Source organism: Talpa europaea (assembly GCF_964194135.1).
Source record: "Talpa europaea genome assembly, contig: HAP1_SCAFFOLD_124, whole genome shotgun sequence".
Classification (NCBI taxonomy): Eukaryota; Metazoa; Chordata; class Mammalia; order Eulipotyphla; family Talpidae; genus Talpa; species Talpa europaea.
In genome coordinates, this window is record NW_028167995.1 from 8,131 (window position 1) to 19,595 (window position 11,465).

Below are 11,465 nucleotides of genomic sequence, written 5' to 3' on the forward strand. Positions count from 1 at the left end.
AGTATGGGAGGCGCAGCCTGCTGCACCCTGTGCCACACTTCAAGTGTTCAACAGTTAGAGGCACCATATTGATCAGTGCATATGTAGAACATTTCTTTCTTCCTGAACATTCTATTGGACAGCACAGCTCTTCATGCTTTGGGAGCATCAAGTCAGATGCATTAAACACATATAAAATCAAGGGGCCAATATTATCTCTCTTAAAGATGAGGTGAGGTCCCTGGATGGAAATACATATTAAGCAGGTGAAAAACAAAATAAAAAAAGATTATCAGTGGGTCTGGTGCCTCCAGACACTAACTGTCCCAGTTCCAAAAAGAAGCACCTGTCTCTCCACCTCCCTTCTCAGACTGAGCACTTTCTCATCATCTCTGAGAAATGAGTGCTCTTCCAGGGAGTCCAGGGGCAAAGCTCTAAGAAAAACTTAGGAAGCTGGAAATTCAAACCAAGGATATGGCAGAGACTCTCCCTGGTTCACTGAGAAAAGCATTTCCAAAGTAGGTCTGTGGAGCTGTTGAGGTCACCCAGAACCTTTCACGGGATCCAGGAGGTCAAAACTATTTTTATAACATCTCTTAGACACCTTTCACCTTTCACTATTTTGACATTTGCTAAGGTAAAACTTAGTAAAAATGGAAATTATAGTACAAACTGCAATAGTAGTTATTGTTCACCCCACTTTCTCGCAGGAAAAAAAAAATCCAGACCAGTGTCACTTCAAAATGTCCTGGTTAAATCACAAAAGCGTATTTTCTATTTATCATCCTGAAATCCACATTTTTTAAAGGTCTGAAATGATGACAAGGAAGTGCACGTAAGGCATGTCTGCTACAGTCCAAAGGGCCGTGTCCCAGAGGGAAAAATGTATGAAGTGAATTCACCTCTTCTTTTAGGCAATATCATTTTTAATTGAAGGAAGGAATGGCTAAAACCATGGTTACTTAGACTAGTTGAATTGGCAGACACTTTCCTGAAAATGAAGGTGAGTCTGTCCCTTTTAAAAATCAACTGATGCCACTTGTTGCCTTGATAAAATGTAAACTCCCAGAGAAAATCAGAATTATGGAGAATTGTGTCCTATCACTATAAACTTGACAACTTACAGTATGGACTAATTTTTCTTTTGGGATCTGTGGTAAAAATAAAACATGTGATTTTTGATAACTTGACCCCAGTGTTATTAACACTATATAGCTGTATCACACGCAGTGAAACAATAGGTAACTTTTTAAAAAAAAATCATACAATTGTAAAAGATCCATTAATATACAGGAGAAGCCTAGGGAGTTAATGTAACAGAATAGGAAATATTCAATGACATGGTTTCAGGTTTCACTTTGCAAATAACCTTTGAGAAAATATTGCTTATATAGTTATGATTTCATATGAAAGTTGTAACAAAGTTGAATATTCATAATCTGAAAAGGTTATTAAAATACGCTAATATTAAAAAGGTTATTAAAATATTTACAATTCCTACATATTTCCATGAGATTGTATATTTTTTCATAGATTTCAAACAAAACATTAAATGTAGAAGAAACTATGAAAATAAAAGATCTTCTAATGAGACAAAAATGACACAACAATATAAAATGTAAAATTTCCCCTCTTTTAATTATCCTTATATTGACAGAAAGTTATTTTCTTAAAAATGCTTTGTTAGGGTCTCCTGGTGGTGCAAGGGGTTAAGACTCAACCTAGGAAGCTACCTGCAGCCACTGCAGCATGAGTTCAATCCCTGGCCAGGAAGTTACTCACATGGTGCAGCAGACCTCTCCTGTCTAGCCGGCTGCTCCCCTCAGCAGTGTGTTTCAGTACATCTGCCTGATGTGCTCCCCACTCTGTCTCTGGTGAATTCTCTCACCCCAAGCATCTCTGGCCTGCACGGCAGCTCTTGTATGCATAAATAAATCTTTTTTAAAAAATGCTTTGTTAGCATACATTGGTTATTAATATTCTAAAGTAAAGAAGTAATACCATCTTAAAAAGCCTTTATTCTAGTAAAGCAAATATTTAAAGCTCTAACCCACGTAAAAATTATGCATGGGATCCGTAATAATTTGTGAGACTGTAGAGACATCCTGAAAGAAAAATGTTTTGAGAATCGCTGACCCAGTTCCTGGGCCAGGACTCGGGGAGACCGTGTGACAAAGGTTTTGGTGCAGGAGAGGAGGGGTGTCGGGGTGTGGCTTTCAAAGTCTCACTACCCCAGGCGCTGTCTGTGGCGGGAAGGTGACTGTTGGGGCTTCCTCACCTCCCCAGTTTCACGTGTCACAGCCTGTGTCAGGTCCTCCCTCCTGGATACTGGTGACTCACCCCAGGGCTCACTCCCCATTGCCTGGAGGTCTCCAGAGCAGCCAATCAGCAGCCCCGCAGCTGCAGGTACAAAGCCCTCGCCCGCCCGCCGGGACTCCGTCTCCCCAGCCTGGGTGGAGGCGCGTCCTGGGGGATGGGGGGCGCCGCCCTCCTGCTCCTGCTCGCGGTGGCCGCGGCCCCGAGGGAGACCCGGGCGGGTGAGTGCGGGTCGGGAGGGGACAGGGCGCTCCCAGAGGCGGGAGCGAGGGCGCGAGCGGGCGTGGGAAAGGCGAGACGTCGCCGCCGCCCTAGGTGTCCCCCCACCTCGGCCCCGCCCCGCCCTGGCCCCTTTCCGTCCCCCCGAGACCCCAGCCTCCTCTGGCCCCCGAGTCCCGGCCATTTTCGTCCCGCAGCCGCTTTTCACTCTCACTCGTCTTTCACCCACTTTCTGTCTCGTGGGCGCCCCCTGGGACTCGAGCCCCCGAAGGGGAGAAGAATAGCCCGGGTCTCCCCTCCCGCCCCCAGGCCCCCACTCCCTGAGGACTCTCGACACCACAATGTCCCGGCCCGGCCTCAGGGAGCCCCGCTTCATGGCCGTGGGCTACGTGGACGACACGCAGTTCGCGCGGTTCGACAGCGACTCCCCAGGTCAGAGTGTGGAGCCGCGGGCGCCCTGGGCGGAGCAGCTGGGGCAGGAGGAGTGGGACGAGGAGACGGGGATCCTAAGGGACCACACACTGTGGTCCCGAGCGCAGCTGCACACCCTGCGCGGCCTCTACAGCCAGAGCGAGAACGGTGAGCTGGCGCGGGTCCGGGCCGGGTCAGGACCCCTATCCCCACGGACGGGGGTCGCTCAGGGTCTCCCCCTCCAGGCTTCTCTGCAACCTGCCCGGGAACAGCCCGCGGGACTTTCACCCCGTTTCATTCTGTTTAGTTTATTCCCGGCGGGGGGCGGGAGGTCGGGGTGACCGCGGGGTGATCACGGGCTGACACGGGCCTGGGACAGGCTCTCACACCCTCCAGGGGATGTTTGGCTGCGACGTGGGGCCCGACGGGCGCCTCCTCCGCGGGTACAGTCAGTTCGCCTACGACGGCACCGATTACCTGGTCCTGAACCGGGACCTGCGCTCCTGGACCGCGATGGACACGGCCGCTCAAATCTCCCGGAGCCAGTGGGAGGAGGAAGGTCGGGCAGAGAAATTCAGGAAGTATGCGGAGGGCAGGTGCTTGAGGTTGCTGGGCAGATTCCTGGAGTACGGGAAGGAGACTCTGCAGCGCACGGGTAAGAGGGGCCTGGAGGCTCCCGGTCCCCCCCTGCCTGGAGTCACTGCGGGAAATGAGTCCTCTCTCTAGTCCCGAGAGGGGGACTCCCCTGGGCTTCATGTTCTGCACTAGAGAGACTCCCAGAGACTCCGGCTTCTCCTGAAGGACAGTGAAGGGATCCCGTCTCTCCTGAGAAAGACAGACAGTCCCTGACCTCACACGTCACCGGGTCCTTTTGACCAGGGGCCTGTTTGAGAACCACAAGTTTCTCTCTCAGTCTTGTTTCTGGTCTGAGAACATTTTCAGTTATGTGATCCCTGCTTTTCTGTGTCATTCACCTTCCACCCAGGTCAGGAATAAAACGTCTGTGCTCCACTCCCTCTGCTTCATCCTACCCTGGGTTTTCATCCTCATTCTAGGACTTTCTAAGGAATAGGAGAATCTCACAGATTCCCCCAGATTAGCCTGTTTTTTACATTTTATGCTTCTAGCTGTTACAGGGAAAACCCCAATATAAAATGGGGTTTCCTGGCTGTGGGTCCTCACCTGCACGCTTAAAGGGGACTTATGACTGCTAAACTGCAGACACACACAAAAGGTTGCTAAAAGGTTTATTTACAAGGAAAGGGGAAATGGGAAATGACTAACTCAGGGAGAAAAAGGAGATAAGTTCTTAAACGCACCCTGCCCGTTCTGCTGACCTGGAATCCCAGTGACCCACAGAGGTGGCGAAAACCTAGCACGCCTCGTGGCCAAGCCAGAGACTCCCAGCCTCTTGACCAGTTAAATACTCAAATGGAGAGCCTAATTGCTTAACTCCACCCTCAGGCCTTCGCAACCTTCCCTTTGGTGATCATGGGATTTGTAGTTCCCAGTGTTGTGGGGGTGGAGTCCACAAAGCCTGTAAGGAGTTTGCTCAGGGCATCCTTCACCCCTGTCATTCCTGCCACATCAGTTGTCTTGTCCATTGTGAGGATGGTCTCACGAGGATTCCTCAGTGTCCATGGAGGAAACACAGTGAGTTTTCTGATTTTCCACCTCAGATCCCCCAAGGACACATGTGACCCACCACCCCACCTCTGAGCATGAGGTCACCCTGAGGTGCTGGGCCCTGGGCTTCTACCCTGCGGACATCACCCTGACCTGGCAGCGAGATGGGGAGAACCTGACCCAGGAGATGGAGCTGGTGGAGACCAGGCCTGGGGGAGATGGAACCTTCCAGAAGTGGGTGGCTGTGGTGGTGCCTTCTGGAGAGGAGCAGAGATACACGTGCCACGTGCAGCATGAGGGACTGCTGGAGCTCCAAGTCCTAAGATGGGGTAAGGAGGAGGATGTGGGCACAGAGGCTATTCTCAGGGCCATCAGGAGCCTTTCTGGAGCCCTTCAGAGGGTCAGGATGAGGCCTGGGCCTCAGGGTATGATCTTCCTTTCCCTTCCAGTGCCCCCTGCTCAGTCCTCCATCCCCACCACGAGCACCATTGCTGGCCTGGTTCTCCTTGGAGCTATACTCACTGGAGCTGCGGTGCTGCAGCTGTGATGTGGAGGAAGAAACGCTTAGGTAGGGAAGGGAGTGGGGGATCTTGTCCACTGAGGGCTTTCAGGTTCCAGGGAGAACTTGCCCTGCCTGGTTAATGGGAAGTAACTTCCACACACACAGGTGTTGCCCAGAGGGCATTTGGTCCAGTCCCCCCTCACCTCCTTTCTTCATTTTTCTCAGTCCTGACCTGGGTCTTCAGTCACAGTTCTGGAAACTTCCCTGTTGTGCAGGATTAAAAGATTCCTTTAGGTCTTCTGACCTGACTCCTCCTTGGTCTCACATGATGTTTCTTCCCACAGGAGGACAAGGAGGAAGCTACACTCAGGCTGCAGGTTTGATCCCTGAGCCCCTGGGGACAGTGTAAATGGACTCCATGGGGGAGTCACCCTCATCAGTCCCTCCTGTGGTCTCATCTCTGACCAGGTTCTGTTTTGTTCTCAACCAGGCAGCAACAGTGCCTATGGCTCTGATGTGTCTCTCAGCCCCTAAGGATCTTTTACAATGAACCTGATGAGGCTCCTGTTGTGCACACCCTGGGCACCAGGGTGATTTGTCACTGTTTTTGTTAACTGTGATATTGAGCATTTGTTCATTTTTTTATTTTTCTATGTCTACATCAGTTGCTATGTCTATAAATAATAATAAATAAAATATAATAAATAAAAAGATTTATTTATTCATGCATACAAGAACTAGGGTACAGGCCAGATGCACGGGAGGTGATCAGATTCACAAGAGACAGAGTGGGGAACAGAACAGGCAGACTGCTGAGGGGAGCAGCGGGTGAGATGGGAGAGGTCTGTCGCGCCATGTGGGATTCTCGCCCGCCGGCTGGGATCGAACCTGCACTGCAGAGGCTGGGGACAGCCTCACAGTGCTGTGCTCAACCGTCAGCACCACCAGGGGAGGCCTGGAAGTCAATTTTTTTTTTTTTTGCTCTATTTATAACACTGTTTTTGTCCATATTAAAATTGGGTTATTTCTTGCTGATCAATGAGTTTTAAGCATTACTTGTAAATTCTTGATACTGTCCTTTATCAGTTTCATGATATGCAAATGTTTTCCCCTACTCTGTGACCTGAACTCCTTTACTGATGGGAAAACAAGCATCATTGTCCAGACAGAAGCATGGATATATTTTTTTAGAGAAGAAAAAATTGCTAACTGGTTTTGAGCAGATACTGGCTGACCGGGATGTTGGGGGATGGAAGGGAATGACTTACTCATGCTATCCTTGAGTGTTATTTAAATGTCCTTGCATGAGCATGAAATATGCTTTCAAAAATACATTACACTTCATTCCTCAATTTATAAAACTCCTAACACATCATGTCCAAATCACGTGTTAAGATCAGACTGGCACGTGGGTTACAAGTGATGGACCCGCACGTCATAGTCGCACAGTCATGGTTTCTCTCAGGGGTCACTCTGGTGTTGTCCATTCTGTGGGTGTTGGACAAATGTATAATGACCTGTGTCCATCATGAGAATATCATGCAGAGTATTTTCACTGCCCCTAATGTCTTCTGTGCTCCAAGGAAGCAAAAGCAAAAAGAAACCAATGGAACCACATGAGACTAAAAAGCTTCTATATAGTGAGTGAAACTCATTAAAATGAAAAGACAACATCAAGTTGGAGAAAATTTTTGCACATCATCAATCCAAAAAGGAGTTACTATCCAAGATCTACAACGAACTGCAAAACAAGAAAACAGCTGAATAAAAACAGGGGCAGAAAAGCTAAATAGATACTTTTGTAAAGAAGACATACAGATGGCCAATAGGTATGTGGATAAATGTTTGTCATGTGCTGTCAGGAAAATGCCAATTAAAATCACAATGAGTTACCCCCTTACACCTGTGAGAATGACCCATTGAAGGGTGCGGAGGAAAAGGAACTTTCTCTGGTACATGGTGGGTGGGAATGAAGTCTGGTCCTGTTAGTGGGCAGAATGAGGGTTTTCCAGGGTTTCTCAAACCTGTACACTCTACATGGGATCTGCCATCAGCTGAATAAAGACAAAACATACTCCAAAGCATAAGACTTTCAATAGAAAAGAACTTTAATACACTTAGCGTGCAACAGAGAATTAGTGTGCAATAGAGCAAAGAGAAAGAATATAGTTATAATAGGTCGCAAGTGAAGCACCCAAAGCTACCCGTCCCCTCATGGGTAAATGCCCAGCAAAACAGGGTTGGCCCAAAGCAGGCCCACTGGAGCCTGAATGCCTGCCACAAGGCTAAGGCACCTAATGGTAGAGACCCATGGGACAGGGGCAGGAGGAGCCAGTCAAATCTGGAGGGAAAAGAGCAAAATCAAAATCCACATCAAGATAACAGTTGCCATTGTCAGCATCTCCATGGGCCTCTCACCCAAGTCTTTGTCTCTTTTACATGTCTCTTTTTGTGGCCCCAATTCCCTGGCACAAGTCCAAGCCTGGCTGCTTCTTCACATGTCTCTCTGCTCCACGCGCCTCCTCCAGTCTTCTTTCCTCATCTTACTCCACATCCTCCTCCTCTTCCTTAACTTCTCGTCCCTGCTCAGCCCCACCTTTCCTTGGGTGGGGTGGTAACCTGGAACCTCTCTTTTCTATGGATAGCAAAATGGTCCTGCCCCTATGGAAAACAAATGAAGGTTCCTCAAAATATTCAAAATAGACCTGTCCCATGGTCAAGCATTCCATTCCTTGGTATTTATCCAAAGACGGTAAAACACTAATTCTGAGGAACATGTGGTTCCTATGGTCACTGCAGCACTGTCTAAGAAATGGAGACAACCTAAGTGCCCAACGGCAGGTAAGAGGATAAAGAACACAAACTATATATACACAATGGAGTACTACTCAGCCATGAAAAATAAAAATACTGACTTTGCAACAAGGATAGATATGGATGGGATGATGCTAAGTGAAATAAGTTTGAAGGAGAAAGTTAGATACTGGATGATTTCATTCATATGTGGAATATAAAGAAACAAAGCAGGCACAGGTGAAACTAAACCAAAACAAACTCTAGAAATATGACTGTGGAATTGAAGCTATGGGGTGGAGGTAAGAGCAGGAAACAAGGTAGGGAGAGGGCCCAGTGGACTATGGTGAAGATTGTGGGTGCCCTTGTGGTAGGCGTGATGTGGTAACAGACATCTGAAGAGGGGTGACCCTGGGCCTGGGAACACATACAGTGTGTAATGCAATGTTACCTCAACTGAATAATACAATGAGGGGAAAAAGAAACAAAAAAAGCAAATTGTCTCCTTTATCAATCACTGACCTCAAGACATTGCCTTCGCCTCCTCACTGTCATGCAGGCTGAGGGGCTGGTTTCCCACAAGGTCGGAGGCAGGAGGTGCAGGGACTCCTGGGGCTGCTCACACCCTGCTGAGTAGAGACACTGCAGAGAGGGTGCCTCTGAGGGGAACCAGAGACAGAGGGTCAGAGTAACCCCAGGATATACAACACAAGATGATGGGAAGACAATTAACATCAAGCCACAGAATAAATGAATTGAAATCACACACAGAGTAGAGAGTGTCAGAACAACACCTCAGTAAATGCAGTTCCATGGAGAAGCAGTTTCTAAGCAGGACTGAAAAGGCACAGGACCAGAAGAAGAGGCTGAGGTTTAGAAATACCTCATGGTTGGCTTGAGGTGTAAGGAGCTGGGCAGGACACCCCTCCAGGGCCCTGCTAGGATGTGGTGGTAACTTCACCCCTGACAGCTCCCTCCCCCAGTTGCCAATGTTTATCTTCAGTCCCCTACATTCATCTTCCTTGGAGTCACCGTAGAAAACCCACAGGCCTCAAAATGAGGTTGTTCCATGCACTGCAGCTACTTTCTCTCTAGACCAGAACTGTAGGGAGCCACACAGGGGGAGGGAGGAGTATGTGTCCTGCTGGCCTGGCCCAGGGGCAGGATTAGTCCAGGTCACCCCAGTTCCTGAGCTGAGCCTTTGTCCACAGTCCAGGAAGGGAGGGAGAGATGGAGCAGGGTCTGTTGCGCCGGGCAACACCACACTGATGAAGAAACGGGAGTCATGCAGCAGGCTACATGATGCAGGATGCTGCTGAAGAGGAAGATCCTGGCCATTTTTATTGCTAGAATAATCATACAGCGTCAGCTACATGGGGTAGGAGGACAAGGAGGAAAGGGTGGGTGAAATAATGAATGCCATCTTGGGCTTCAGCGGGACAGGAGTCTGCTGACCAGATAATTCTTATCTGCTTGATGATCAAGTGTTGGAATCGAAACCAGAACCCAGACTCTGGACCATGGGTCTAATCTTATCAACAAGGCAGCCCACTGGTCAGCTTCTGGGCTCCCTTGTCACACCTTGTGATGCATCGCCTTCCCAGAGTGATCAAGCTTTCTCCCTTGAAAGATTTGAAAGGCACCTTGTAAGTTTTGGCTCCCATGACTGAGTGACCGGGCAGCTCTGACCTTGTGCAGGAATGCAGAACTGCAGGTCACACAAATGGCGCCTGAACAGGCTGCTCAAGATTAGCGGACCCACCAGGGTCTCCCTCAGCTCCTAGGGGAAGATGGAATGTTAGAGGGGTGAACTGACGTTTCTTTCTCATTCTGGGGCTCTCCCGTCTCCCCAGCGCAACCCTCCATGTGCAGCAGGGAGAGGATGTCAAGTAAAACCCAGGCTGCTTCCCCCACGCCTCTCCCCACTAGTGTTCAGGATGCATCTCCTTGTACACGTGCCCACGCTGGAGGAGAGCACGGAAAGGTAAGTATCATTATGGTATTTGCTACTGGGTTTGGAGGTGAGTTTTTTTTACTATAAAAGTTCTTTTATTTGGGTTGTTGCTGTGATAAGGCTGTGCAATTAGAAAAACACCTGGGAGAAGGAGAAAGTGTTGAATTGAGTTTTCATAATGCAAACCAAAAGAAAAAAAGGGGGAAAAAGTCAACAATGAAAATAAGAGAAACATTTGCATGAATTATTCAGTTTAACCCACCACACCCTGGAAGTTGTCAGATACCATGATCCCAGCGTAACTCATGACTGTGGGGAGTGAGACTCAGAAGCGCAGCCCAGGCTGCACATTGGGCGACCCAGGGTTCTGACCACCCAGGCCCCCCTGCTGTGGCAGCTGCAGTGAGGAAGGGTCTCTGAGCTGAGGAGGCTGAGGCCTCAGTGTGGTCACATCCACTGGAAACATCCAGAGTGAGGGTTGGGTCCTCTTAGTGACGGGCAGCCACTACCTGCCCAGCCAGCTCTTCTATTGACAAGTCAAATTAAAAAACATTCCTCCTGATGTTGCTCTGGTACTGGAGGCAGGTGGGGTGGGGGAGAAAGTGGACACCTCCACAAGTGGACACCTCATCACCATGACAGGCCCTGTGGGCCCTCCCTGCCTGGTGTGGGGAGCAGAGAAGGCAGGTGAGAGTCCATGTTGACAAAGGCCTGGGGCGCCGTGGGGAGCAGAGACTGGAGAGGGTGAGAGTGTGCGGGGCAGGGAGGAGGCTCCTGCGGTCTGACCAGGGCAGGTGTGGTCACCTCCTCCCTGAGCGTCTCCTCTGCCCTCCCTTGTTCACCTTCCTCACCCACCTTGCAGGACAGTCATGGCCTTGGGGTCCCTACTGGACATCCCTGGAAGAAGTGACCTGCAGCATCTGCCTGGACAGAGGAGGCCCCTGGGAGCATCTCCTGTGGCCACAGCTTCTGCCAGGCCTGCTCTCAGCTGAATGACTCTCTGACCCGCCGAGGTCACTGTGTGCTCTCCATGCTGCCAGGAGCCACCACAAGAGGGAACAGCAGGTTCAGTTTTATTCTGGTCAGTTTGTCCTCTGGGGGCAGACTTGCCCAGAGGTCATTTTCCTGCTTCTACATTAAATCTGGATCCCTGCAGCCTGCTGCAAGCGGTAGGGTATGACCAGCTTTGCTGAGGCCCGCTTCAGTAGCAAGCCTTGACAGAAGCCATGGGGAGAGAGGCCCATGGCATTCTAGGCCCAAACTCAGCATGCGGACTGTGGGCCTCCCTGAGCTCCAGCAGCGTTGGCCTGGGCTGTGCTGTGGCAGGTGGGAGACTGGCCTGGTGGGCTGTGATAGAGGGGTGCCTGCTCTGGATGCTCAGGTGAGCATCTGGCCCTGCTGAAGCCCACACCCACGGTGATCCCTGATGCTGAGGGGAGAGGGGACCTTACTGTGTGCAGCCTATGGGCCTGTTTGATGCCCTCTGAGTGACAGCGGCCTACACTCCAGGGTGAGACTATCTGACCTCAGGCATCTGGACACACTGACAGGTGTTTCATTTGTGAATACAGTGCCAGAATTGTAATGGACCAATCAGATTCAAGCTCTCACAGCTGTCATTCAAGATTTTTGTTTGTTTGTTTTGTTTGTTTGTTTGTTTTAAAA

At 49.7% G+C, this 11,465-nt stretch overlaps 1 pseudogene across 1 annotated transcript; it reads left to right on the forward strand.

Annotated features, from left to right (window-relative positions):
* Nucleotides 1-2,855: 2,855 nt before the first annotated feature.
* On the forward strand, nt 2,856-9,830 carry LOC311188028 (patr class I histocompatibility antigen, A-2 alpha chain-like; annotated as a pseudogene). The gene is made up of 5 exons: nt 2,856-3,093; nt 3,305-3,580; nt 4,605-4,880; nt 5,001-5,119; nt 9,776-9,830. The product of its transcript is annotated as a patr class I histocompatibility antigen, A-2 alpha chain-like (transcript).
* The last annotated feature ends 1,635 nt before the right edge of the window (nt 9,831-11,465 follow it).